The sequence below is a fragment of the Eriocheir sinensis genome, chromosome 11 (genome assembly GCF_024679095.1).
Source record: "Eriocheir sinensis breed Jianghai 21 chromosome 11, ASM2467909v1, whole genome shotgun sequence".
Lineage (NCBI taxonomy): Eukaryota > Metazoa > Arthropoda > Malacostraca > Decapoda > Varunidae > Eriocheir > Eriocheir sinensis.
This window is the reverse complement of record NC_066519.1, coordinates 8,029,397-8,057,266: the sequence shown is the minus strand read 5'-3', so window position 1 is coordinate 8,057,266 and position 27,870 is coordinate 8,029,397.

The window sequence follows — 27,870 nt, the reverse complement described above, 5'->3', positions numbered from 1 at the left end:
TTTCACTGACCAGCCTGGTGAACAAGCCTACAACTTTGCTCTCCTCAACGACCAAGAGCAGTTGGTTCAGCACCCTACACGTATTCCCGGTCGTCTTAGAGACCAGTCCAACAAACTAGACCTTTTCCTTACCTCTAATCCTTCTGCTTACTCTGTCAAACTGTTCTCTCCTTTGGGCTCCTCCGATCATAACCTTATTTATGTATACTGTCCTATCGCTCCTGTTTACCCTCTGGACCCACCGAAAAGGTGATGCTTCTGGCATTTTGTTTCAGCTAGGTGGGACGACCTGTGGATGTACTTTTCCGATTTCCCGTGGAATGATTACTGCTTCCAGGATAGAGACCCCTCTGTGTGTGCCCAGCGCATCACAGAGGTGATTGTCTCTGGAATGGAGGCATACATTCCACGTTCTTTCTCTACTCATGCTAAAAAGCCTTGGTTTAATCATGCTTGTTCTCGTGCTATTAAAGATGGAGAGGCAGCTCACAAAAGGTACCAGAGCCTTCGCACTCCTACTAATCATGAACTATACATTTCAGCCCGGAATCGTGCCAAGTATAATCTCCGACTAACCAAAACCTCTTTCATCAGTAGCAAATGTCAACACCTTGCTTTTTCTAATTCTTCCCGTGACTTCTGGCACCTAGCCAAAATAAACTCCTCCAATTTCACTTATTCCTCTTTCCCTCCTCTCCTTAACACTGACGGCAGCAGTGCCGTCTCATCTATCTCTAAGGCTGAACTCTTCGCTCAAACTTTCTGTAAAAACTCCACCCTGGACGATTCTGGGCATATTCCTCCTACTCATCCCCCCTCTGACTCCTTTATGCCTGTTATTAAGATTCTGCATAATAATGTTTCATATGCCCTCTCTGGGCTCAACACTCAGAAGGCTTATGGACCTGATGAAGTGCCAACTATTATCCTTCGCTCAAACTTTCTGTAAAAACTCCACCCTGGACGATTCTGGGCATATTCCTCCTACTCATCCCCCCTCTGACTCCCTTATGCCTGTTATTAAGATTCTTCATAATGATGTTTTATATGCCCTCTCTAGCCTCAACTCTCAGAAGGTTTATGGACCTGATTGAGTGCCTCCTATTGTCCTTAAAAACTGTGCTTCCGTGCTGACACCCTGCCTGGTCAAACTCTTCTGTCTCTTCCTGTCAACATCTACCTTTCCTTCCTGCTGGAAGTATGCCTTTGTGCAGCCTGTGCCTAAGAAGGGTGACCGTTCCAATCCCTCAAACTACCGCCCTATATACTTTTCTGTCTATCTAAAGTTTTTGAATAAATCCTTAACCGTAAGATTCAAAATAATATTTCCACTTCCAACCTTCTATCTGATCGCCATTATGGGTTCCGCAAGGGGAGTTCTACTGGCGATCTTCTTGCTCTCTCAACTGACTCTTGGTCATCCTCTCTTAGCCGTTTCGGTAAAACTTTCTCTGTTCCGCTAGGCATATCGAAAACCTTCGATAGAGTCTGGCACAAGTCTTTGCTTTCTAAACTGCCCTCTTTCGGATTCTATCCCTTTCTCTGTCCCTTTATCTCCAGTTTCCTTTCCGGCCGTTCTATCTCTGCGGTGGTAGACGGTCACTGTTCTATAGAAAGCTTTCGATATGTATAGCGCAACTGAGAAAGTTTCACTGAAACGACTAAGAGAGTATGACCAAGAGTCACTTAAGAGAGCAAAAAAATCGCTAGTAGTACGCCCCATGCGGAACCTACACTGGGGATCAGATAGGTCAGAAGTGGATAGGTGCTTTTAAATCTTCCTGTTGAGATTTGATTCAAAAGTATTAGGTAGGCAGGCAGGCCTGCCTGTTTAAGTTGGGCTCCATTTCTTTTATGTTGAGGGCTTCTACAATAGGGAGGCGTCGTTCGTCGGGGCATCTTGTGATTATGTCTGTGTTTTCTTCTAAAATTTTCCTTTCCAAATCATAAGAAGAAACGTCACACCAACAAACTCCGAGAAGAAACTCAACATCGTCATTTACTACAAGAGCAAGAAAACAAGCCACCTAATTATGAGAAACAGCCCCCAAGAAGAAAAGCCGCCTACACAGGAGTCGCATGTCGTTTATAGGTTTATTTGTAAACGATCTCGAAGCCCCTCCCTCAACCTACATCGGCATGACAACGATGAAGCTGAGGCAGGCAGAAAGATGAACTCCCACTCATCGCCCCCCCCGCAACACCTACTACAGAAACACAATACAGTGCTAACAAGGAAAATTTTAGAAGAAAACACAGACATAATCGCAAGATGCACCGACGAACGACGCCTCCCTATTCTAGAAGCCCTCAACATAAAAGAAATGGAGCCCAACTTAAACAAGCAGGCCCTAGGTCTACAGGCTCTCCCGAGTATGCGCAGGAGTGCTGCGCACCAACCCAACCAATCAGCAGCCAGTGCGCAACACGGGGAGGGAGACGGCACGCCTTAAATACCGGCCACCCGGCGTACACCAGCCATTCTCTCTCCACCAGCGAGAAGAAAACAACTCCTCCACTGAACACTTCATGCCACTGAAGAAGTGTTAACTGTTAAGAAACCCGAAATCGCGATCTGGCAACAAAGATGACCAAGTCATCACCAAATTGACAAAAGAGAATAGGACTATTATCCAAGAGAATGAGAATTTTCTTAAGCAAATAGTTAACATTGAACTGACTATCACGTTCAACCATATATATATATATATATATATATATATATATATATATATATATATATATATATATATATATATATATATATATATATATATATATATATAGGTAGGAAGACACCTACCGAACAGGAGCAAGCCACTCCTGGTGAGGTATATATGGGAGGTGAGAAGGAGCTGAAGCCCTCCAAAGACCCTTCCCATGTCCTCACTAACCGTTTCCCTATTGTCTCACCAACACCGGGGAGTAGTTCAGCATGCTCTCTAAAGACAGATCCTCTCTTTATCCACACCACACTACATTCACACAACATATACACCTTTTCCCAAAATTAAAATTTCAAAATGGCGCACATACCCCACGCCTCGGACTCCCCGCCTGGCACAAATTCCCCCAGGGAGGACTCCCCTTCTGGCTGCCGACCCGAGAGGTGTCTTGATAACTCCTCGAACCTCTTTCTTCTCAATTTCTGCAACATTCGCGGTCTTCGCTCTAATTTTCATTCTATGGAACATCATCTCTCCTCCTCTAAACCTCACCTTCTCTTCCTTACCGAAACACAGGTTTCTGAGGCTACTGACAGCAATCTCTACTCTGGTCCCTCCTACTATCTCTATCCTAAATTTCAATCCAAAGCTGGTTGTTGCGCCTACGTGCGCAACGACATCACTTGCTCTCGTGCCCACGACCTTGACTCTTCTGAATTTTCCACCATCTGGCTAAGACTTCATTGTCATTCTATTACTAAATACATCTGTGCTGTTTATCTCTCACCTAACTGTACCAACTATGTAAAATTCTTTGACTATTTGAATTCTAAAGTGGAGCACATCTTGACCCACTCTCCCTTCGCTGAAATCTCCATCCTAGGAGATTTCAATGTTCACCACCAACTTTGGCTTTCATCCTCTTTCACTGACCATCCTGGTGAACAAGCCTACAACTTTGCTATCCTCAACGACCTAGAGCAGTTGGTCCAGCACCCTACACGTATTCCCGACCGTCTTGGAGACCGGCCCAACATTCTAGACCTCTTCCTTACCTCAAACCCTTCTGCTTATTCTGTCAAACTGTTCTCTCCGTTGGGCTCCTCCGATCACAATCTTATTTCTGCATCATGTCCTATCGCTCCTGTACACCCTCTGGACCCACCAAAGAGGCGATGCTTCTGGCATTTTGGTTCAGCTCGGTGGGATGACCTGAGGATGTACTTTTCCGATTTCCCGTGGAATGATTATTGCTTCCAGGATAGAGACCCCTCTGTGTGTGCTCAGCGCATCACAGAGGTGATTGTCCCTGGAATGGAGGCATACATTCCTCGTTTTTTCTCTACTCCTCACGCTAAAAAGCCTTGGTTTAATCACGCTTGTTCTCGTGCTGTCAATGATAGAGAGGTAGCTCACAAAAGGTACCAGAGCCTTCAAACTAATGCTAATTATGAACTTTACATTTCTGCCCGAAATCGTGCCAAATCTATTCTCCGACTAACCAAAAATTCTTTCATTAATAGAAAATGTCAAAACCTTGCTTTCTCTAACTCGTCCCGTGACTTCTGGCATCTAGCCAAAAACATCTCCTCCAACTTCACTTCTTCATCTTTCCCTCCACTCCTCAGTCCTGACGGCAACAATGCCGTCTCATCTATCTCTAAGGCTGAACTCTTCTCTCAAACTTTTTCTAAAAACTCCACTCTGGACGATTCTGGGCATATTCCTCCTACTCATCCCCCCTCTGACTCCTTTATGCCTGTTATAAAGATTCTTCAAAATGATGTTTTCTATGCCCTCTCTGGCCTCAATCCTCAGAAGGCTTATGGACCTGATGGAGTGCCTCCTATTGTCCTTAAAAACTGTGCCTCCGTGCTGTCACCCTGCCTGGTCAAACTCTTTCGCCTCTGCCTGTCAACATCTACCTTTCCTTCTTGCTGGAAGTATGCCTTCATACAGCCTGTACCTAAGAAGGGTGACCGCTCCAATCCCTCAAACTACCGTCCTATAGCTTTACTTTCTTGTCTATCTAAAGCTTTTGAATCAATCCTTAACCGGAAGATTCAAAAGCACCTTTCCACTTCTGACCTTCTATCTGATCGCCAGTATGGGTTCCGCAAGGGGCGTTCTACTGGTGATCTAGCCTTCTTAACTGACTCTTGGTCATCCTGTCTTAGCCGTTTCGGTGAAACTTTCGCTATTGCGCTGGACATATCAAAAGCTTTTGATAGGGTCTGGCACAAATCTTTGCTTTCCAAACTACCCTCCTACGGTTTCTATCCTTCTCTCTGTACCTTTATCTCCAGTTTCCTTTCCGACCGTTCTATTTCTGCCGTGGTAGACGGTCACTGTTCTTCCCCTAAATCTATTAACAGTGGTGTCCCACAGGGTTCTGTCCTATCTCCCACTCTTTTTCTGTTGTGCATTGATGATCTTCTTTCCAAAACGAACTGTCCTATCCATTCCTACGCCGATGATTCCACTCTGCATTACTCAACTTCTTTTAATAGAAGACCCACCCTACAGGAACTTAACGACTCAAGGCTGGAGGCTGCAGAACGCTTAGCCTCAGACCTTACTATTATTTCTGATTGGGGCAAGAAGAGCTTGGTGTCCTTCAACGCCTCAAAAACACAGTTTCTCCACCTATCCACTCGACACAATCTTCCAAACAACTATCCCCTAGTCTTGGACAACACCCAGCTATCACCTTCCTCAACACTAAACATCCTCGGTCTATCCTTAACTCAAAATCTCAACTGGAAACTTCATATCTCATCTCTTACTAAATCTGCTTCCTCGAGGCTGGGCGTTCTGTACCGTCTCCGCCAGTTCTTCTCCCCTGCACAGTTGCTGTCCATATACAGGGGCCTTGTGCGCCCTCGTATGGAGTATGCATCTCATGTGTGGGGGGGCTCCACTCACACAGCTCTTCTGGACAGAGTGGAGGCTAAGGCTCTTCATCTCATCAGCTCTCCTCCTCATATTGATAGTCTTCTACCTCTTAAATTCCGCCGCAATGTTGCCTCTCTTTCTATCTTCTATCGATATTTCCACGCTGACTGCTTTTCTGAACTTGCTAACTGCATGCCACCCCCCCTCCCGAGGCCCCGCTGCACTCGACTTTCTACTCATGCTCATCCCTATCATGTCCAAACCCCTTATGCAAGAGTTAACCAGCATCTTCACTCTTTCATCCCTCACGCTGGTAAACTCTGGAACAATCTTCCTTCATCTGTATTTCCTCCTGCCTACGACTTGAACTCTTTCAAGAGGAGGGTATCAGGACATCTCTCCTCCCGTATTTGATTTGATCTTGCTTTCGGCCACCTCTTTTGTTTCTTTTTTAGGAGCAGCGAGTAGCGGGCTTTTTTTTATTATTGTTTTCTTTTTTTGTGTGCCCTTTAGCTGCCTCCCTTGTTGTAAAAAAAAAAAAAATATATATATATATATATATATATATATATATATATATATATATATATATATATATATATATATATATATATATATATATATATATATATATATATATATATATATATATATATATATATATATATATATATATATATATATATATATATATATATATATATATATATATATATATATATATATATATATATATATATATATATATATATATATATATATATATATATATATATATATATATATATATATATATATATATATATATATATATATATATATATATATATATATATATATATATATATATATATATATATATATACCCCCATCGACATCCTAGCCGTCGTCTGAGATCTCCTGGAATGCTGCACAAAAGAAGCTCCATTCACCTGCCCACGCGGAAACAAGTACTGTCAGATTGACGGAGTAGCCATGGGCTCACCCCACGAAGTATTACTGGCAAACTTCTTCATGGGCTGCGTCGATGAAGAAGTATTCAAGAAGCTCGACAAACCAGATATATACTGCCGCTACACAGATGACATATTCATCAAGACCGAGAATGACGACGACGCCGAGGGGATCAGACTTTGCATACAGGAAATTTCCGGCCTCAAGCTGACAATAGAAAAGAGCGTCAACAACTCCATCCCATTCCTGGACGTACTCGTAAAGCAAGAAGAGCAATCCTTCAACACAGAAGTATTAGTCAAGCCCACAAACCCCGGACACTGCCTCAATGGAAGGAGTGAGTGTCCACAAAGATACAAAGACTCGACAATCGGCGCATATGTCAGAAGGGCACTCACACACTGCAGCACATGGCAACAAGTACACAACGGAATAGAGCGCTCAACACAAGTTCTACTCAATAACGGCTTCAGCGAAATTGAAATCAACCGCCACACCAAGAAGATCATGGATAGCTGGCACAATCCAATCACAACAGAAAAGAAGCAAGAAATTACCATCTTCTACAGAGCATTCTTCTCGACAGCACACAAGGAAGAAGAAAGGATCATGAGGCAGATAGTGCACCGCAACCTAAACCCCACAAACGAAGAGAAGAAGATCAGCCTCCGAATATACTACAAAAACAAGAAAACAGGCCACCTCCTACTGAAAAACAATACTCGCCCGGATAAAGAGACAACCCAGAAGTCTGACGTCATATACAGGTTCAACTGCACAAGAGGAAACTGCGAAGTCCTCTCCTCCTCGTATATCGGCATGACGACAATGAGGCTGTCTCGGCGACTTACATTCCATCTATCTGCCGGAGCCCCAAAAAACACCTTCGAGAAGAACACGGAGAGACAATAACAAGAAGCACCCAGGAAGAAAACATAGAAATTCTGTATACATGCCAGGATAGGCGACGACTTCCAATATTGGAGGCCTTGTACATACAAGAACTCAAGCCAAAACTCAACATCCAGGCTGAGGACCTACAGGCCCTACCGAGCATGCGCCGACAAACAGGCAGCCATCAATCATCGATGCGCGCGCACGAGGGACACGGGACGAGCCAATCAGCGTCCCGCCCAGAGGAGAGTAGCAGCGAGGCTCCAGCTTAAAAGGAGCCGCGCGCCATCCACTTTAACTTACCATTCTCACCTCAACACCAGGGGAAGGAACATCTCTCTACTAGCTGCTGATAAAGGGTTAAGAACCCGAAATCCGGATCCAGCCAAATGACTAGCTACGGCGAAGTCATAAAACTCCTATCAAAAGAGAATAGAACACTACTAAGGCAAAAAGAAAGTACATTGAAGAAAATAATAAACGCCGACCTAGCCATCACTTTTAACAAAAAAACAAACAAACAAAAAAAAAATCTATCTATATCTATCTATCTATCTATCTATATCTATCTATCTATCTATCTATCTATCTATCTATCTATCTATCTATCTATCTATATATATATATATATATATATATATATATATATATATATATATATATATATATATATATATATATATATATATATATATATATATATATATATATATATATATATATATATATATATATATATATGTATATATATATATATATATATATATATATATATATATATATATATATATATATATATATATATATATATATATATATATATATATATATATATATATATATATATATATATATATATATATATATATATATATATATATATATATATATATATATATATATATTTACAGCCTAAATCCATAAAAAAGAATAATAATAAAAAAAAGCCCGCTACTCACTGTTCCTACAGAAAGCATTCATAGGAGTTGCCGAAAGATAGGTCAATTTCGGGAGGAAATTGAAAGAGTTCAAGTCGCAAGCAGGAAAGAAAAAAAAGATGAAGGAAGATTACTTCAGAGTTTACCTGCGTGAGGCATGCATGAGTGAAGATGCTGGTTAACTCGTGCGTAAGGGATTTGGACAGTAAAAGGATGAGCTTGAGTAGAAAGTCGTGTGCGGCGAGGCCGCAGGAGGGGGGGAGGCATGCAGTTCGGAATTTGAGAAGAGAAGTCAGCGTGAAATTTTCGATAGAAGATAGAAAGAGAGGCAACGGTATTTAAGAGGTAGAAGTCTATCAGTAAGAGGAGGGGAGCTGATGAGACGAAGAGCCTTAGACTCCACTCTGTCCAGAATAGCTGTGTGAGTGGAGCCCCCCAACACGTGAGATGCATATACCATACGAAGACGGCCAAGGCCCCCGTATATGGATAGCAACTGTGCGGGGAAGAAGAACTGGCAGAGACGATACAAAACGCCCAACTTCGAGGAAGCTGATTTAGTGAGAGAAGAGATGTGAAGTCTTCAGTTAAGATTTTGAGTTAAAGATGGAGCGAGAATGTTTAGTGTTGAAGACGGTGACAGCTGAGTGTTGTTGAAAGATAGGGGATAGGTATTTAAAAGATTGGCTCGAGTTGATAGGTGGAAAAACTGGATTTTTGAGGCACTGAAGGACACAAGATTCCTTTTACCCCAATCGGAAATGGTAGCAAGGTCTGAGGTTAAGCGTTCTGCAGCCTCCAGTCTGGAGTCTTGTAATTGCTGTTGAGAGGGTCTTGTGTTGAATGAAAGAAATTGAATAATGTATAGTGGAGTCGTCAGCGTATGAGTTGATAGGACAGTTTGTTATGGAAAGAAGATCATTGATGAATAACAAGATGAGAGTGAGTGATGGGACAGAGACCCGTGAAACACCACTGTTGATAAGGCTAGGGGAAAAACAGTAACCGTTTACCACAGCAGAGATAGAACGGCCGGAAAGGAAACTGGAGATAAAGGAACAGAGAGAAAGATTGAATCCGAAGGAGGGCAGGTTAGAAAGCAAAGAGTTGTGCCAGACTCTATCGAAAGATTTCGGTATGTCAAGCGCAACTATGAATGTCTCACCGAATCGGCTAAGAGAGGATGACCAAGAGTCAGTTAAGAGAGCATGAAGATCGCCAGTAGAACGCCCCATGCGGAACCCATACTGGCGATCAGATAGAAGGTCAGAAGTGGAAAGGTGCTTTTGAATCTTTTGGTTAAGGATTGATTCAAAAGCTTTAGATAGACATGAAAGTAAAGCTATAGGGCGGTAGTTTGAGGGATTGGAACGGTCACCCTTTTAGACACAGGCTGTTTGAAGGCGTACTTCTAGCAGGAAGGAAAGGTAGATACTGATGGGCAGAGGCAAATGAGTTTTACCAGGCAGGGTGTCAGCACAGGAGCACAGTTTTTAAGGACAATAGGAGGCATTCCATCTGGTCCATAAGTCTTCTGAGAGTTGAGGCCAGCGAGGGCATATAAAACATCATTCTTAAGAATCTTAATAACAAACATAAAGGAGTCAGAGGGGGGATGAGTAGGAGGAACATGCCCCGAATTGTCCAGAGTGAAGAATCTTTATAACAAGCATAAAGGAGTCAGTGGGGGGATGAGTAGGCGGAATATGACCCTAATCGTCCAGAGTGGAGTTATTAAGAAGTTTGAGGAAAGAGTTTAGCCTTAGAGATAGATGAGACGGTGGTGCTGCCGTCAGGGTTAAGGAGAAGAGGGAAAGATGAAGATATGAAATTGGAGATAATTTGGGGTAGGTGCCAGAAGTCTCTGGAAAAAAGTTAAAAAAACAAGGTTTTGACATATCCTGTGGATGAAAGAGCTTTTGGTAAGTCGATTAATAAAGTTGCCACGATTCCGGGTAGAAATGTAAAGACCATTGTTAGCAGAATTGCTAAGGATCTGGTACATTTTGTGAGCTGCCTCTCTATCTTTGATAGCACGATAACAAGTGTGATTAAACCATGGCTTTTTTAGTATTAGTAGTAGAGAATGTACGTGGAATGTGTGCCTCCATTCCGAGAGACAATCACCTCTGTGATGCGCTGGGCACACACAGAGGGGTCTCTCTCCTGGAAGCAGTAGTCATTCCACAGGGAATCGGAAAAGTACATCCTCAGGTCGTCTCACCGAGCTGACACAAAATACCAAAAGCATCGCATCTTCGGTGCGTCCAGAGGGTGTACGCCGTACGGGAGCGATAGGACAGGATACAGAAATAAGGTTGTGGTCGAAGGAGCCCAACGGAAATAACAGTTTGACAGAGTAAGCATGTTGGTGGTAGCGAGTGTTCTCAAGTGCTAATAGGTTCCCGGATAGAGAAACTCAATATCCGTCAGGGTTGATTTATTTGCAAAACATCTCACAGGTCATGGACATAGACAAAACACTAAGAAAAGGCGTTTGTGTGGGTATGCGTTTGTGTGAATGTTGTGAAGTGTGGATGACATTTCAGTTTTGGTGTATGTGTATAACAACGTGTAACGGTGGACAACAAAATGACATAGACGGACAGTCAAAGGTAAACGAGTACAAGAAAAGTTAAACATTGAAGACAGGACGCGGACTGGGACAAGTACTGACGATGAACATTGAACATGAAAACATTTATAATCTTAGTCTGTGTTTACGGCGCCCCATTTTCTTATTGTCACTGAGGGGAAGGAGCACGGAATTTGAGCGATGACTCCAACAGATACCCCCCCCCCCCCCCCCAGTGACTTCATAGAAGGAACGATATCTTCCTGGTGCGGAATGGTACAGACGGCGTCGTTTCGGCGACGGAGAGATGAAGCACCTGGTCTGGGGCCAGCAGGTACGCCGGCTTGATCCTGTCTATATAGACCGCGTCCTGAGAACCATGTTTGTCGATCGTGACTGTCTTTCTGGTCCGTCTCAGGACGCGGTAGGGTACTTGGTAGGGCTGCTGCAGGGGCCGCCGGGCGGCATCCACGCGCACGAAGACGTGGGTGCAGGTGTCTAGGTCCTGGTTGACGAAGGTCTTCTTCGGGGAAGAGCGAGGCTGCACCGGCTGGAGGCTCCTCATGGCACCTTTGAGGCGGGCGGCGAAGTCCTGAACGCCGCAGGGGGCGGTGGTGGGTGCCAGAAGCTCGCCTGGGAGCCGGAGATTGGTGCCGTACACTAGTTCAGCCGAGGAGTGGTGCAGGTCTTCCTTCAGGGAGGACCTGATTCCGAGGAGGACCAAGGGAAGAGCCAGGGACCAGTTGTCGCGTTGGGTGGAGGCCATGAGGGAGGATTTCAGCTGCCGATGGAAGCGCTCGACCATGCCGTTAGCCTGCGGGTGATAGCTTGACGTTCTTTAGCGGCGGATGCCGAGGAGGGTCATAACTTTGTTCCACACGTTAGCCTCGAACTGGCCGCCGCGGTCTGAGGTGAGGCTGAGAGGGACGCCAAACCTGGAGACCCAAGTGGCAATGAAGGCGTGGGCGACGGCGTCCGTAGTGATGTCAGCGATGGGGGCGGCCTCGAGCCAGCGTGTGAAACTATCCACGCAGGTGAGGATGTAGCGGTGGCCTGCGGAGGGTGGCAGGGGACCAACAAGGTCGATGTGGACATGGTCGAACCTCTCCGTGACGGGCGTGAAGGTGCCGGGTGGAGAGTGTGTGTGTCTCGTCACCTTGGGAGGCTTGGCAGTCAGTGCAGGTTTTGGTCCATAGTCTGACGTCTTTGTTAATTCCCTCCCAAATGAAGCGGGTCGTCATCAGGCGCTGCGAGGCTCGAATGCCAGGATGAGAGAGGTCGTGAAGCTGACCGAAGGCCTGGTAGCGGTGTCGCTGTGGCAGGTAAGGACGGATGGTGGCCGTAGAGACGTCGGCGTAGAGAGTGACCTCGGTGCCTGGGAGTGTGATTTTCTTCACTTTAAGCGCCGGGTTGTCCAGAAGCTTCTCCAGCTCTGCGTCGCCGGACTGATCGGCGGCTATGGCGGCGTTATCAAGAGAAGAGGACGTCACAGCGGTAATGTTGCGGGAGAGGGCGTCAGCTGGAGCGTTGTCTGCACCTTTGATGTACCGGATGTAAGTGGTGAACTGCGAGATGTAGTCCATGTGGCGGAGTTGACGTGGTGTATAAGAGTCTTTGTTCCTCAGGAAAGTTGTAGTGAGGGGCTTGTGGTCGGTGAACACGTGGAAACGCCGGCCTTCAATGCAGTAGCGGAAACGTTTGACAGCCTTGAAGATGGCGAGAAGTTCCCGGTCGTAAGCGCTGTACTTGGCTTCAGACTTGGTGAGCTTACGGGAGAAGAAGGCGACCGGCTTCCAGGCGTTGTCGACGAACGGTTGTAGGACAGCACCAGTCCCAGTGTCGGAGGCGTCTGTTGCTATAGAGATCTCCGCGTCATGGGCAGGGAAGGACAGCATGACTGTCGCTGAGAGCCTTCTTAGCAGCGAGAAAGGCGGCGTCAGCGTCCGAAGTCCAGGCGAGAGTGACAGACTGGCCACGCTTGCAGGGCTTCACCATGGCGTAGAGGGGCTGGAGCATGAGAAAGCAGTGTGGGACGAAGCGGTTGTAGAAGTTAACCATACCCAGGAATTCCTTGAGTTGGCGCTGGGTGGACGGCTTCGGGAACTGCTGGATGGCTTCAGTCCTCGAGTTGAGTGGAGCGATGCCCTCTGGAGTAACAGTGTGGCCAAGGAAGGTGAGGGAAGTAACACCGAGCTCAGACTTGTCCACGTTGATCTGTACTCCGTAGTCTTGCAAGCGGGTGAGGACTTGGTGAGGTGCTGTTTGTGAGAGGCTTCATCCGGGCTAGCGATGAGTAGATCGTCTACGTAGGCGAAGCAGAAGGGTAAGCCGCGGAGAACTTCGTCGATGAAGCGTTGAAAGGTCTGGGCCGCATTCATGAGTCCAAACGGCATCATGGCGTATTCAAAGAGACCGAAGGGCGTGATGACGGCAGTCTTCGGTATGTCGTCAGGATGGACTGGAATCTGGTGAAAGGCCTTGACGAGGTCCACACGTGAAAAGATGGTGGAACCAGCAAGTTGGGACGAGAATTCCTGGATGTTTGGCACCGGGTATCTGTCCATCTTAGTGCGCGAGTTAAGGGCTCGGTAATCTCCACAGGGACGTATGTCGCCGTTCTTCTTGGGGACGACGTGTAGGGCTGATGACCAGTTGCTGCTACTGGGCCGTACAATACCTTGGAGGTCCTGTAGTCTCTATGTGATGCGTAACGTGGTGCTTGACGGGCAGGCTGGCTGAATAGGGCTGTGTCAGCGTGGGAAAGGACTTCAGCAGGGCAGCGAACTGGTGGTCCTTGTGAACGACGGCGAGTTGCGAGCTGTCACCTGGTGCTGGTTGAGCATTGGAGATGGAAGTGCGCGGGTCAGCCAACCTCCGTCCTTTGACGTCGACTAAGAGGTTAAAGTGCCTTAGTAAGTCAGCTCCGAGGATTGCCTGCGAGACGTTCCCGACGTAGAAGGTCCATTCGAAGCAACATCGTAGGTAAAGGTCCACTTGCATGGTGTGTCGCGAGTAAACAGGTATTTTGGTACCGTTGGCGGCGTACAGGTGCAAGAGTGGAGGTAGAGTTCGCTGACTGGCGGTTGCTGGGATAATACTGACATCAGCGCCGGTGTCAATCAGGAACTTGGTGTTGGAACGGCAATCATGAAGGTGGAGCAGCGCCGAGGGTTGGTGACGAGCGCTATGCTGCACGAGTGCTCGTCCTTGGATTTTGACGCCTTGTAAGTGCACGGGGTGGTACACCTCGTAGCTTTCTCGCCGAAGGTATTGTGGTACCAGCAGAGTCCTGGGCTTCTCGAACGGGAGCGGCGCCGACGTCGGTGAGGAGTGGGGGAGCGAGAGCGGCTGCGATCGAGCCGCTCTTCAAGAGGTGACTTTCGTCGCGAGCAGGGAAACTTGCTTGACGAGTTCGTCAAATTGAGTGGTCCTTTCGGAGGCGACGGAAGAAACTGAGGAAGTTAGCGGTCCAGGTAGAGTTGCCATGAATTCGTCTGCTAACTTGGCAATGGCGTCGGGCTTCAGGTCGTCCTTAACGCTGAAGAGGCTGCGCTGGACAGCAGGGGGCAGACGTTGATAAAACAGCTGTTTGGACAAGTCAGGGTCGAAAGACTGGTACTTGTCGCCGAGCAGCTGCTTCATGCGGCGTAGGAGGTCCGTCGGTTTCTCATTACCCCACTATTCTTTGGAGAGAAGTTCACGGAGGCGGGTGGTGACAGAAGACTGAAGGCGTTGGAGTAGGGCAGTCTTCAGGTCTTCATAGGCATGATCAAAGTTGTAGGCTGAGGCGATGACGTCAAAGACTTGTGGAAGGACGTCGGTGGGCAGGAGGCTAACAGCGTGAGTGTACTGAGTAAGGCTGTTAGTAATTTTGGCAGTCTCGAATCCGCACTCCAAAATCGAGAACCATATGGACGGGTCCTGTGAGCAGAAGAGCGGCGCTTTGAAGGATACCGCCGCCGCAGCGGAAGAGTTGTCGTCGTCAGACATGGTGAAGTTGAACGGTGTGGAGCAGATTGGTTAGGGCGCTGGCGTACAACGGGCCAGGAGCCACAGCAGTCCGTGAGAGTAGATCGAACTGCGTGTACTATAGGCACTGGCGCGTGCTAGAGACCTCAGTGGCCCGGGGAGTGAACCATTGTCCAAGAAGGCACAACACTACACTTAGTGGGTAACACTGTGACACTAACTGTTGCTGGGGACTTGCTGCAATGAACTGTTGATGGACACACTGCACTGTACAAAGATCCACAGGTGTAGGATAATCCAAGAGGGCGGTGGTAAATCCAGGAGGCGGTGGTTAATCCAGGGGGCAGCTAGTAATCCAGGGGGGTGTCACACTGTGTCTGCGTGTACACTGAGTCTGTGTGGTGTGTTGTGGTGTATACACTGAGTGTGTGGCACTGTGTCTCAGTAATGTGTCGCAGTGTTTGAGTGTTCACTGAGTCTGTGTAGTGTCACACGGTGTGCGTGTCTCAGTCGCCGTACCAGCGGAAAAGCAAGGAGGAGGAGGAGGAGGAGGGGTGGGGGTGGGGGGGGTGAGGGCTGGGAGGAGCACCAGGGGGCACAAAATATGCCCAGGGCGTAATATTTCTCCCGACCCGTGGCTCAATCTCACGAACCCCAAGCGGAGGTGAGATTTATTGACCCAGGAGAGGGTAGGACGAATGAATCAGATACTTCTGACTCAGGTCCACCCTCTGGGAAAGAGTGCCCTTGAGCGGCACTGGTTATAAGCCACCTAGAACCTTAGCAGCACTCCGCGGTCACCAATTGTTGGTGGTAGCGAGTGTTCTCAAGTGCTAATAGGTTCCCGGATAGAGAAACTCAATATCCGTCAGGGTTAATTTATTTGCAAAACATCACACAGGTCATGGACATAGACAAGACACTAAGAAAAGGTGTTTGTGTGGGTATGCGTTTGTGTGAATGTTGTGAAGTGTGGATGACATTTAAGTGTTGGTGTATGTGTATAACAATGTGTAACGGTGGACAACAAAAGGACATAGACGGACAGTCAAAGGTAAACGAGTACAAGAAAAGTTAAACATTGAAGACAGGACGCGGAGTGGGACAAGTACTGACGATGAACATTTAACATGAAAACACTTATAATCTTAGTCTGTGTTTACGGCGCCCCATTTTCTTATTGTCACTAAGGGGAAGGAGCACGGAATTTGAGCGATGACTGCAACAAGCAGAAGGGTTAGAGGGAAGGAAGATGTCTAGTATGTTGGGCCTGTCTCCAAGACGGTCGGGAATAAGTGTAGTGTGCTGGACTAACTGCTCTAGATTATTGAGGAGAACAAAGCTGTAGGCTTGTTAACCAGGCTGGTCAGTGAAAGAGGATGAAAGCCAAACCTGCTATGAACATTGAAATCTCCCAAGATGGAGATATCAGCGAAGGGAAAGTGAGTCAAGATGTGCTCCACTTTAAGAGTTCAAGTAGGGAAAAAATTTAACATAGTTAGTAGAGTTAGGAGAGAGATAAACAGCACATATGTATTTAGTAATAGAATGACAATGAAGTCTTAGCCAGATGGTGGAAAATTCAGAAGAGTCAAAGTCGTGTGCACGAGACCAAGTGATGTTGCGCACGTAGGCGCAACATTCTGCTTTGGATAAAAATTTAGGATATAGATAGAAGGATGGAACAAAGTAGAGATTGCTGTCAGTAACCGCCGAGCCCTGTGTTTTGGTGAGGAAGAGAAGGTGAGGTTTAGAGGAGGAGAGATGGTGCTCCACGGAATGGAAATTGGAACGAAAACCGCGAATGTTGCAGAAATTGATAAGAAAAAGAGGTCTGGAGATTTATCAAGGCACCTCTCAAGTCGGCAGCCAGAAGGGAAGTCCTCCCTGGGGGAATTTGTGCTCCCTCCCCGAATGGAGACTTCGAGGCATTGTTAAAGTACGCCATTTTAATTTGTAAAATTTGGGGAAATGGTGTGTGTGTTGTGGAAAGAGAAATGTAATCTGTCTTTAGAGAACATGTTGAACTACTCTCTGGTGTTGATGAGACAAAAGGGAAACAGAAAGTGAGTACATGGGAAGGGTCTTTATAGGGCTTCAGCACCCTCCTTGCTTCCCATATATACCTAACCGGAAGTGGCTTACGCCCGTTTCGGTAGGTGTGTTCCCACCTACTCCCTTTAAATATATATATATATATATATATATATATAGATATATATATATATATATATATATATATATATATATATATATATATATATATATATATATATATATATATATATATATATATATATATATATATATATATATATATATATATATATATATATATATATATATATATATATATATATATATATATATATATATATATATATATATATATATATATATATATGTGTGTGTGTGTGTGTGTGTGTGTGTGTGTGTGTGTGTGTGTGTGTGTGTGTGTGTGTGTGTGTATTCGATTTGTTTGTGTTTATTTGTTTATTTGATTGTTTGTTTGTTTGTGTGTGTGTGTGTGTGTGTGTGTGTGTGTGTGTGTGTGTGTGTGTGTGTGTGTGTGTGTGTAGTAAAATATTTACAACAATATATTTCTATACTTTTTATATATTAATTTTAGAAAGGTGTTAGCTGCCGTAATGAAACGCTTTACGAACAAAAAACACACGGTGGTGGGGGACCGAGCACAGATGGTGTGCCTGTGGTTGAAAGGCCGGTCCGTAAGAGAAATTGCTGCCAAGTTTGAAACGAGTCCCTCAACAGTGTACAGGTGGATTCGTCGATGGCATGACGAAGGAACCATTGAGAGCAAACTCCATGGCAAAAAAATTCGAATTAGTGTCGAAGACGTGAATTGTTACTTTCTTCAATCTTGCGGATATACCAATCAAATAGCTTCACTCTTGTGTACACCCACACAACCGCATTTTCAAGATAACTATTACAATTATATTTGGTGTCCATCTTATATGATGCTGTGTGCAAATGATATTCTGTTAAAAAAATCATGTCCATTTAAAGTTGCCCATGTGTGCTACAATTAAAATGAAAACAAAATGTTACATTCGAGCGAGAATATATATATATATATATATATATATATATATATATATATATATATATATATATATATATATATATATATATATATATATATATATATATATATAAAGTCTGTACTTTTGATATCTGTTTTTGATATTTCAAATAAAAAAACATAGTTGAATTCAAATTTCCATTACCTATATTTTTTGAAAACTTAAAAAACCTGAAAACCACACGTAGACACGTACCTATGGACAGTAATGCTAGAAACGCCTGAGCCGGTGTTGTGTTGTTTACCGTTCCCACCGTCAAAGGCTGGTGTTTTTGTTTACAAACACTGGTCTTTTGTGAACTGGCCCATCACTACTTATTCAGCTATTCTTACTTATCACCATTAACACTTTAACAGTCACTTCAGTAAAGAAGCACTGAAGCACTGGGAACCGGAACACTGGCACTCACTCCGTCTTTCGAGACGCAGCTGAGAGGCCACGCACCACGCCGCCATTTGATTACACAAGCCGCTGGTCTCTGTTTGCGCTCTTTACAACGGGATCACAAATTTCAGGCAATGAATAATAATTTTTTGGGCAAAGTTAGATGATTTTTCTTTCTGATATAGTGGTTTTAGAGTCTAACAAAAAAAAAATGACCTAGTGTATTATTGTTGTGATCTAATTATGAAACCCATTCACCAAACATATTTCATACCCCGAAGTTTTTTTCATACAACACCAGGCGCCCGGGCCACGCATGCGCAGTAGGGAGGAGACAACGTTTTTTTTTTTCTGAGGCCGAAAAAAGTAGCGATTATCGCTAGTTTGGTTAGAACATTAACGAAGATACCGATATATATCTAAATAAGTAGCGGATGGCCGATAACACGATTTTGTTATCAGCGATAAAGTATCGCGATAACTTATCGCGATAACGCCCAGCTATGTTAGAAACACATCGATCACTCTAAACGCGTTCTGAACCTCTCTTCCTTCAGCATGTTTTATCAAACTGTTCTCTCCGTTGAGATCCTTCAATCACATCCTTGTTAACCCGTCCTTCAAGTGATTTCCTTGCTTTTCTAAGGACTTTTGGTTTTAGCCGTTTCGGCGAACTTTTCCTGTTGCCTTAGACATCTCGTAAGCTTTTGACAATTTGTCACAATTTTTTTCCTTATTAAGACTACCCTCACTCTCTCACTCTGTACTTTTATATATAGTTCCCTCTCTCACTCTTCTCTACTTCACTATTTTATCTCTAAATCTATCAGCATTGGAGTTCCACAGGGCTCTCTTCTATCTCGCAATTTATTCTTCATAAATCATATTTCCGATACTAACAATTTTACATTATCCTACCCTGATGATTTACTCTTTATTACTCAACCTCTTTTAACAAATGACCTTCCTAACGGATGTTACATGATTTAAGGCTTGAACCCTTAAATTTCCTTCCTTGCTATTGATTTTGAATGGGGCAGAAGAAAAACAAATCTTCAGTACCTCAAAAACCTAAAAGTTTTCACACGTTAGTTTGCACAATCCTCCAAACACCAATTTCCTATAAATTGATAGCACTTAACTGTCCCCCTCATTATCAGATATTAATATTCTATCCATTACTCAAAATTTTGATCGTAATTTAACATTTCATCTCATGGTACATCAGCTTCCTCGAGGTAAGGTGTTGTGTATCGTTCCTTCTGGTTCTTTACCCCTTCACCAAGAATATCCATATGCAAGGGGATTGTCCGACCTCGCATCAAATATGTATCTCATATGTGGGGGTGCTCCACATGCATACCCTTCATTGGACAGAGTAGAATCAAAGGCTTTTCGTCTCATAAACTCCATCCATTACTAACACACATCCACCTCTCCAGTTCTGCCGCAGTGTTACCTATATTTCTATATTTTACTGATAGTTTCATGCTGACTGATCATCTGAACTTACTGATCACATGACTCCTCCTCTCCTGCTGTTCCAATGCACACGACTTTTTACTCTAGCTCATCCCTATGTTATTTCAAATATCTCATGCAAGAGTTGACAAACATTTTATTTCATTACTCCCTTCCGCTGAAAAACTTTGTAAGTCGTCTCTCGTCTGCATTTTCTCCTGTGCACGACTAGATCTCTTTCAAAAAGAAAGTATCAAAAAACCTCTCCATCCATCTATTCATGACTTCTTCCCTCGCCACTCAACCCAGCTTGTTACAACCAATCTAAATCATTATGTAGAGCAAAGTTGTAGGCCTGTTCACAAGGCTGGTTTGTGAAGGTGGATATTCAAAAGCTTTAGATAAACAGGAAAGTAAAGGCATAGGACGGTAGTTTAAGGGATTTGAATGACCACTCTTCTTAGACACAGTCTGTATGTAGGCGTACTTACAGTTTTTAAGGACAATAGGAGGCACTCCATCAGGCCCATAAGCTTTCTGAGGATTGAGGTCAGAGAGGGCACAGAAAACATAATTCATAAGAATCTTAATATCAGGCATAAAAGAGTCAGAGAGGTCCCCTTGATGATCCCCTTCAGCTTGGGAAAAAAAAAAATCACACGGAGCCAGGTTTGGTGCGTAGGGAGGCTGCTCCAACACAGCGATGTTCTGCTCGGCCCGGAACTTCCGGATGCTCAGTGCATTGTGAGCCGGCATGTTGTCGTGGTGAAGCAGCCATGAGTTGTCCTGCCACAATTTCCGTCTCTTCTCGCTTACTGAACGAAACAAACGCTGAAGGATTATTTTTTTGGACATGCTTGATCATATGGCCCTGTGGCAAAAATTCAGTGTGGACGACGCCATTTATATCGATGAACATGATCAACATGAGTTTGAATTTGTACTTAGACTGTTTTGCTTTCTTCAGCCTCGGTGACTGGATTCCTCCACTGAAGGCTCCGGTGCTTGATCTCCGGGTCATACTCGAACGTCCATGGCTCATCATCGGTCATGCCTATCCAGCAACTCAGGCTCGGTTTCTAGACGCTCGAGGATGTTTTGACACACCAGCATGCGCAACTCCTTCTGGTCATCGTTCAGCAGCTTCGACACCATTTTCGCGCAGATCTTCCGCATGCTCAAATCTTCTGTGATAATATTTCAGTCGCTGTCGCAGTTGATGCCCAACTCACTTGCGATCATTCCAACAGTCAGCGGACGATCGCCACGCAGAACCTGCCTCAAGCGCTCAACATTGTCGTCCGTCCTCCTCGTTGAAGGCCTATCGCTCCTGCAATAGGCTTCCACGTCCTCACGACGCTTTTTGAACATCTTGTGCCACTAGGAGACACGTGAGCGCGACATCGCCTCATCACCGTACACTTGCTGCAGCACTCCCCAGCTGCACCAGAAACTTCAGGTTGATTCGTTGCACTGTGTTCATCACTAGAAGAGCTACGCTTGAAGAAGTTTTAACAAGACGACATGAAAAGACTACAATGGTTGCAAAGAGCTGATATCGCAGCTTTATTCTTTTAAGAAATTGCGTCACATTGTGCCACAACCCGCTAATCCCTCCTCCTCTCATAGTTGACACAGCCCACTCGGTCCTGGAATTTTTATGACACACAGTGTGTGTGTGTGTGTGTGTGTGTGTGTGTGTGTGTATATATATATATATATATATATATATATATATATATATATATATATATATATATATATATATATATACACACACACACACACACACACAGAGGTGAGCGCGGTACTGAAAAATCATTAGTGCGATTGCGGTAGTGCGGTACTTTTTTCCGTAGTGCGGTTGCGGTAGTGCGGTTTAATTTTTTTCCTTTCTCAGTGCGGTACGCGGTGTGTGGTACTGCGGTAGCGGTATTCACTAGTCAATATAAAAAAAATACTTCAGTGCCATTCCTGGCTATACATTGACTGAGAATCAAAACAAAAATAAAGGAGGACTGAGGGGGAGAGAGAGGGAGGGGACAGGCCGGGGAGTAGAGGACGGGAAGGGGAGGATTGGGAGGGAAGAAAATGCAACATTCCGAGGGAGGAGGGAGGGGATAGGGAAGGGGGAGGAGGAGATCAGCGTCCTGTGAGGGAGGAGGAAGTTGGGGGTGGGAAGGAAGGAAGGAAGGAAGGAAGGAAGAGTGGTGCAGCTGCAGGGATATGGGGGAGTGAAAGGGAAGCGGAGGAAGGGAGGAAGGAGAGGAATATTCTCCCGCGTTTGAGCGAAAAAGAAAGATTACTAATATAGACACATTCTTCAAATTGTCCAACATATTAAGACAAAACACATCAACTGCAACTGTTAATAGCGGCTCCCGTGGGAAAGCTGTAAGCCTTGGTGTCTCATGCCTCAGCGAACAAAACACGTTAAAATTTCAACGAGATAATAATTATAATAATAATAATAATAATAATAATAATAATAATAATAATAATAATAATAATAATAATAATAATAATAATAATAATAATAATAATAATAATAATAATAATAATATTATTATTATTATTATTATTATTATTATTATTATTATTATTATTATTATTTCATTATTATTATAATCAAACAATATTGATATTGGCTACATAAAAAAATATATATATATATATATAGAGAGAGAGAGAGAGAGAGAGAGAGAGAGAGAGAGAGAGAGAGAGAGAGAGAGAGAGAGAGAGAGAATATATATATATATATATATATATATATATATATATATATATATATATATATATATATATATATATATATATATATATATATATATATATATATATACGGTATATATGTATATATATATATATATATAGAGAGAGAGAGAGAGAGAGAGAGAGAGAGAGAGAGAGAGAGAGAGAGAGAGAGAGAGAGAGAGAGAGAGAGAGAGAGAGAGAGAGAGAGAAAATAGAGAAGTTACAATGAAGATAAAAAAAACAGATATAGTATATACTATGGTCTATGTTAATGTTATGCATCAAAGAAAAAAAATGTACGGGACATGAGATTGAGCGGCCATCATGTTAGTGCTTGCTTGTACTGTTGTACACTGCCATGTACAGTTATCGTCAGAGGCAGTCATGGCGCGCCGCCTTGGGTTGAGTGACGAACAGATTTACTCTGAGTTATTCATTTAGTATTTAATTTTGAACAATAACTGAAAAGTCAGAATGATTGAATCACTGATTCTGATGACTGATACCGATTGACTAATTGAGTCCGATTCACAGTAAAAAAAAATATTTCTGTGAGCATGCCGCGCTGCAAATGTCTTCGATGGTTTTCTAAGTACCGCAGAAAGTACCGCAGGGTTTTTTAGTGAGGTCCGCGGTAGTGCGGTAATTTCACACACACACACACACACACACACACACACACATATATATATATATATATATATATATATATATATATATATATATATATATATATATATATATATATATATATATATATATATATCAGTGGTGGGAACCGATCACTTTTTTGCTGTTCCGATCCCCGATCATCCGATCAGTTTGGGCAACTGATCCGATTCCGATCATCCGATCTTTTTTTTTTAAGTACTGCTGTTCCGATCACCATTCCGATTATCCGATCATTAAAACTTATAATAATTACTATTAGTATGTAATAATTACTATTAGTATTAGTATGAGTAGAAATGTCTGCGTAATGGGGGACTTTAATTATAGGAATATAGACTGGGAAGACCTAGTGGGTGACCTGGAAGCCGAGGACTTTCTTGAAGTTATACAAGATAATTTCCTTAAGCAGGTAGTTACTGAGCCTACCAGAGGAGATAATATATTAGACTTAGTCCTAACCAATAATGGGAACTTGCTGCGTGAGTTGGAGGTGGGCGGAGAGTTAGGAAATAGTGACCACAGAACGGTTCGTTTTAGCTTAGACTGGGCGGTAACCCGCGAACCAAACCCAGTGTCAGTGCCAGATTTCAGAATAGCAAATTACGAGGGGCTTCGAAGACATCTAGAAGGGGTAAACTGGGATAATTTAGGGCCAGAACTGCGGATTGGAGAACCAGGAGAACCAGGTAGAAATGTCTTACAATAAATTAGTTAGAGTAATAGTAGAGGGGCAATGACATCATATACCACAGCGAACACTTAGAAAAGAAAACAATGATCCTAAGTGGATGACTCGTGGACTAAAACACGAGATTGGGTTAAAGAAGGGAATTTATCAGAAAATAAAGAATGGTGAAACACATCTCAGGGGCCGGTACGTCGAACTATCTAGATTAGTTAAGAAAAACACCAGGATAGCAAAAAGGAACTATGAGATCAAAGTAGCAAATGAGGCGAAAAGTAATCCTAAGGGCTTCTTTCAGATGTATAGAACAAAAACACGGGAGAAAATTGGACCGCTGAAAACAAACACAGGGGAGCTAGTAGAAAATTACGAAAATATGAGCACATTGTTGAACGACTACTTCCTTTCAGTATTCACACAGGAGCATCGAACGACTATACCGGAAAGAGTTCAGGTGTACTAGGGCGGGGATGGCGACAAATTGAGGGATATAATCATTACCAGGCAAATAGTTCAAGATGAGATAGATAAGCTTAAGAAGAACAAGTCGCCAGGTCCTGACGGGATATTTCCGAGGGTATTAAAGGAATTAGGTAATGTACTCAGTGACCCACTAATCGACATCTTTAAGATGTCGGTAAATACTGGCTATGTGCCGAGCCTATGGAAAGTAGCTAATGTGACGCTGATTTTTAAAAAGGGGGACAGGTCAGTTGCTTCAAACTATCGCCCAATTAGCTTAACATCGGTTATAGGCAAGATGCTGGAGTCCATAATAGCCAGGAACATTCGGGAGCATTTAGAGAAACATAGCTTAATTCACGACTCGCAGCATGGGTTCACAAAAGGTAGGTCATGCCTCACCAATCTCTTGTCCTTCTACAATAAAGTATTTGAGGCGGTTGACAGAGATGAAAATTATGATGTAATCTATCTTGATTTTAGTAAAGCGTTTGACAAAGTTCCTCACCAACGACTGTTGCTCAAATTACAGGCTCACGGAGTAGAGGGTAAAGTTTTTAACTGGGTCAAGGCGTGGCTTAGCAATAGGAAGCAAAGAGTGCAAATCAATGGTAAAAGATCTGACTGGGGATGTGTTACGAGTGGGGTCCCACAAGGTTCGGTATTAGGTCCACTTTTGTTTATTATTTATATCAATGACTTAGATACAGGAATTAGTAGTGAAGTTAGTAAATTTGCAGATGATACCAAGATCGGTAGAGTAATTGAGTCGGATCAGGACGCTAGTATTCTCCAGGGTGAACTCAACAGAGATTGTATGACTGGGCGGATAAATGGCAGATGGAGTTCAATGTAGGGAAGTGCAGTATTCTGAGTGTAGGTAGGAACAACCCCTCACATAACTATTGCTTAAATGACACTCTCATAAGCAGGTCTGGGTGCGAGAGGGATTTAGGGGTCTTAGTGAGCTCTGATCTCCGTCCAAGGGCACAATGCATTCAAGCTAGAAATCGAGCTAATAGGGTACTGGGATTTATTTCAAGGAGCGTAAGCAACAAAAGCCCCGAAGTCTTCCTCAAACTATATTTAGCATTAGTTAGACCTCATCTTGACTATGCGGTTCAGTTCTGGTCACCTTACTATAGAATGGATATCAAAATGTTAGAATCGGTGCAGAGGAGGATGACTAAGATGATTCAGGGGTTGAGAAACTTGCCATACGAGGAAAGACTCAAACAGTTAAACTTGCATTCTCTAGAAAGGCGAAGGGTGCGTGGAGACATGATCGAGGTTTATAAATGGATGAAGGGCTATAATAAGGGAGACATTCATAAGGTTTTGTTGGTAAGAGAACCGGGTAGGACACGAAGTAATGGGTTTAAACTGGATAAATTCAGATTCAACAGGGACATAGGCAAAAATTGGTTTACTAACAGGGTGGTGGATGATGGAATAGGCTTAGCAGTCATGTGGTGAGTGCCAATACAATCGTCACATTCAAAAATAGACTAGATAAATTCATGGACAGCGATATTAGGTGGGGTTAGATACACGGGAGCTTAGGGTCAAAGGAGCTGCCTCGTACAGGCCTACCGGCCTCTTGTAGACTCCTGCGTTCTTATGTTCTTATGATCTTATTATCACATTTTATCTCATTTATCACGTTTACTGACATACAAGGTTTCAGGTTACCTCATTTATCACATTTACCGACATACAAGGGGTTTAGGTTATCTCATTTTTCACATTTATACAATGGTAGGCGATGGCTGAATACTTAGCGTGCGGGGCCAGCATTCATCACGCCATGGACAATGTCGATTCGAATCCCCACGTTACCACCTGGGATTTTTTAGTCACCGCCGAGTGGCTTAAGACTACCCACAGGCTGTCCAGAAGACCACCTATCATCCCGGATTCTAGAAGAAACCGCACAAGCGAATAAAAAATGAGTTCCAGGGGGCAGCATGGGCCAAGCATAACTAGCGCCACTATAAAAATTGCCTGCGCCATGACGGGCTTGGGACGACCACCAGGCCCCTGAAGAAAGCCTACCGGCGCTATAGGCTGAGATGTAAACAAAAAAAGTTACCTCATTTATCACATTTACCGACATACAAGGGGTGTAGGGTACCTCATTTATCACATTTACCGACATACAAGGGGTGTAGGGTACCTCACTTATCACATTTACCGACATTCAATGGGTGTAGGGTATCTCATTAATCACATTTACCGAGATACAAGGGTGCATGTTATCTCATTTATCACATTTACCGACTTATAAGGGGTGTAGGTTACCTCATTGATCACTTTTACCGACATACAAGGGGTGTAGGTTTTCTCATTTCTCATATTTACCGACATACAAGGGGAGTAGGTTATCTCATTTCTCACATTTACCGACATACAAAGAATGCAGGTTATCTCATTTCTCACATTCACCGAAATACAAGGGGTGTAGGGTATCTCATTTATCACATTTACGGACATACAAGGGGTGTAGGTTATCTCATTTATCACATTTACTGACTTACAAGGGGTGTTATCTCATTTATCACATATACCGACATACAAGGGGTGCAGGTTATCTTATTTATCACATTTACCGACATAAAAGGGGTGTAGGTTATCTCATTTATCACATATACCGACGTACAAGGGGTGCAGGTTATCTCATTTATCACATTTATCGACATACAAGGGGAGCAGGTTATCTCATTTATCACATATACCGACATACAAGGGGTGTAGGTTATCTCATTTATCACATATACCGATATACAAGGGGAGCAGGTTATCTCATTTATCACATATACCGACATACAAGGGGAGCAGGTTATCTCATTTATCACATATACCGACATACAAGGGGTGCAGGTTATCTAATTTATCACATATACCGACATACAAGGGGAATAGGTTATCTTATTTATCATATATACCGACATACAAGGGGAGCAGGTTATCTCATTTATCACATATACCGACGTACCGTTTCCCTTTTGTCTCATCAACACCAGAGAGCAGTTCAGCATGCTCTCAAAAGACAGTTCCTCTCTACATTTTTTCTACACTTCACTACGAAAACACCGCGGCAAAACCTGAGGCAGAAAACAGCTAGCCAGAATTCCGAGGCAGGGAAAGGGTTGTGTTTAATGAATGTAGTGTGGTGTAGAAAGAGAGAGGAACTGTCTTTTGAGAGCATGCTGAACTGCTCTTAGAAACCTGTGTTTCGGTGAAGACTCCTCTTCTGGCTGCCGACTTGAGAGGTGTCCTGATAACTCCTCGAACATCCTCCTTATCAATTTCTGCAACATTCGCGGTCTTCGTTCTAATTGTCATTATGTGGAACACCATCTCTCCTCCTCTAAACCTCACCTTTTCTTCCTCACCGAAACACATGTTTCTGAGGCTACTGACAGCAACCTCTACTCCGTTCCCTCCTAATATC